Source organism: Terrapene carolina, unplaced genomic scaffold, assembly GCF_002925995.2.
Source record: "Terrapene carolina triunguis isolate 2854851 unplaced genomic scaffold, T_m_triunguis-2.0 Scaffold23554, whole genome shotgun sequence".
Taxonomy (NCBI): Eukaryota; Metazoa; Chordata; order Testudines; family Emydidae; genus Terrapene; species Terrapene triunguis.
Window position 1 is genome coordinate 1 of NW_020687905.1, and position 2,233 is coordinate 2,233.

General features: G+C 49.3%; 1 non-coding gene across 1 annotated transcript; it reads left to right on the forward strand.

Annotated features, from left to right (window-relative positions):
- Nucleotides 1-681: 681 nt before the first annotated feature.
- TRNAF-GAA lies at nucleotides 682-754 on the forward strand. The gene has a single exon. It is a non-coding gene; the product is annotated as a tRNA-Phe (tRNA).
- Nucleotides 755-2,233: the final 1,479 nt, after the last annotated feature.

Sequence of the window (2,233 nt, forward strand, 5' to 3'; positions counted from 1 at the left end):
CCACAAAACCTCCCTTGGCATTTAGAAAACAATAAAAGAAACCCCAGTACAGAAACCTTTCCTATGATTGAGGTGCAGTGGACACAGCGTGCAGGTGCGAAGCCCGGGACCTTCTCCTCTCCGGCTGATTTAGAGCCTTCCAGGAGGACCACTGGGAGTCCTGACGACTGCTGGACTTTGTCGCAGGTGGGGAGACCCTCTGGGAAGAGGGACCCTCCACAGGTCAAATGGATTCAGTTCGCTGTGACGGGGATAGTGATGACAGGCCTCTCCTTCCTCAACTTCACTGCGGGATAGATGGTGCTCTTCTCTCTAGCTCTGGAGTGTTAGGAAGACCCGACCGTGCACATGCTGCCGCTGGAATGGACAGCCCCACGCAGGCAGTTATAAGGCCTTTTTGGCAGGAAAAACTGGTGCTGTCCAGTTTGAGCCAGAGGACTCCAATGTCTAAGTTGTAAACAAGTTTGCTTACAAGGATGGAGTCCAAAGGTCATAGTTCATATACTCCATATTAAATTCTATTAAAGCTAGTGATTCACTTATCATTACCTTAGAAATACATTATTAAAACAACTAATTGAACATATTAAACAACACCAACATTTCTTACTTCTTTATACCTAACAGCTGACAAAAACATCCTGGACAGAGAAGCAGGAGGCCAAAGAGGGCTATATAGCTGCTGAAGTAACTCAGTTGGGAAAGCGTTAGACTGAAAATCTAAAGGTCCCTGGTTCAATCCTGGGCTTTAGTAGCCTTTTCATCCCTCTTTGTGCAGGGGTGGCTTGTTTTCTGGGAGCGCAGTGGCACCTTTACCAGACACAAGTCCCTGATCTTGAGCTCCCCAGTAGGACAACGGAGTGTGGGCTTCTGCCCCTAGTTGGCCCACCTGACCTTTAACAATGAGGGACAGGAGCTGTCTCTTCCACAGGACTTATTGGTCAAGCCAATATGGCAGTAAGAGAGTGGGGCAGGGCAGCCCTTGGAGATGGTGCCAGAGGGGACAGGGACTGGGGACGAAAGCTCCTTTGCGCAGGTGAGTGAGGGCAGTACTGGGGAAGGGGCATCTGTAAAAGTGGCCACGTGGAATGTGACAGGGATTCGGGGGCCCTGGAGGAGGGGCTTGATGTACAGTGCCTTGGAGGAGCTGGACTTGGACATGGTGGGGGTTCAGGAAATGCACATTAATGACTTTAGGGTAGCTCGATGGGCAGACGGTGATTGGAGGAAGGACCCGTCTTTCTGGTCCTCCAGGCCAGGGAAGAACGATGGGGTTGGAGTCTTGTTGTTCACATTCGCGAAGCGAGTACAGAAGGTGGTGGAGCTCTGACTAGGGAGCTAATTACTGGTGGACTTTGTGCTCCGTGTGATACCAGTCAGCTCTGTGTTCTTGGGGAACCAGGGTGCAGTATCCAGCCTGTCTGACTCATGAAAGATACCCCCCAGCCTCTGCTTAAACCAAAACCTATCAGAGAAAAGACTTGCAGAGAGCAATGAAGGGAGCTGGGAGACACACCTAGACCCCTCCTGACAAGGGTGACAAGATTAAGACATCTCCATTAGCATACAAAATGGAGAGCAGAGACAACTCCCTTAGCCTCATCTGCATGAGAGATGGGGCAGGGAGACATCTCAATTTGCATACAGATTGGAGAACAGAGAACCGCACTGAACTCTGGGACCAGAAAAGCAGGGAAGCACTGCATCATGGGAATCTCTGCTCCAGATGCTAATGAACCTACACCTGCCCACACCCAGCTCAGCAGTTATCAGACCAATTCTAGTAAGGAATCCTTGATTGATATCCAAACTACTGAAGCAGTCTAGTTGGATTGTGAGCTCCCTGGAAGAAAACACCACCCATAGCTAGGAGTGATCAGCTCCTATTGTCTAGCCTAAAGAAAACCCTTGAGTCATCAGTTTACCCATAAACAAATCTAGTGTTCTCCCTTGGACCATTGTATTTTCTCTACAAAAATCCCTACTCATCCTCCAGTCAGTTTTCTGATGCTTAGATCCAAACTATGCATCTGTTCCACTGGGACTCCTTCTTCTCATGACTGATTGTGCTGGGGACTCTGCCTGTCTCCTGCCCTCAGGATCCTGAGCTACCACCATCACCTGGGAACCCCGAACAGTTCCAGCTTCAGGGAGCAGTGAGATCCCCTTCTCTCTCTCTCTGTTTTCCTTTCTACCTTAGGTATTAACCGTTAATAATGTGTGTTATGTTGGT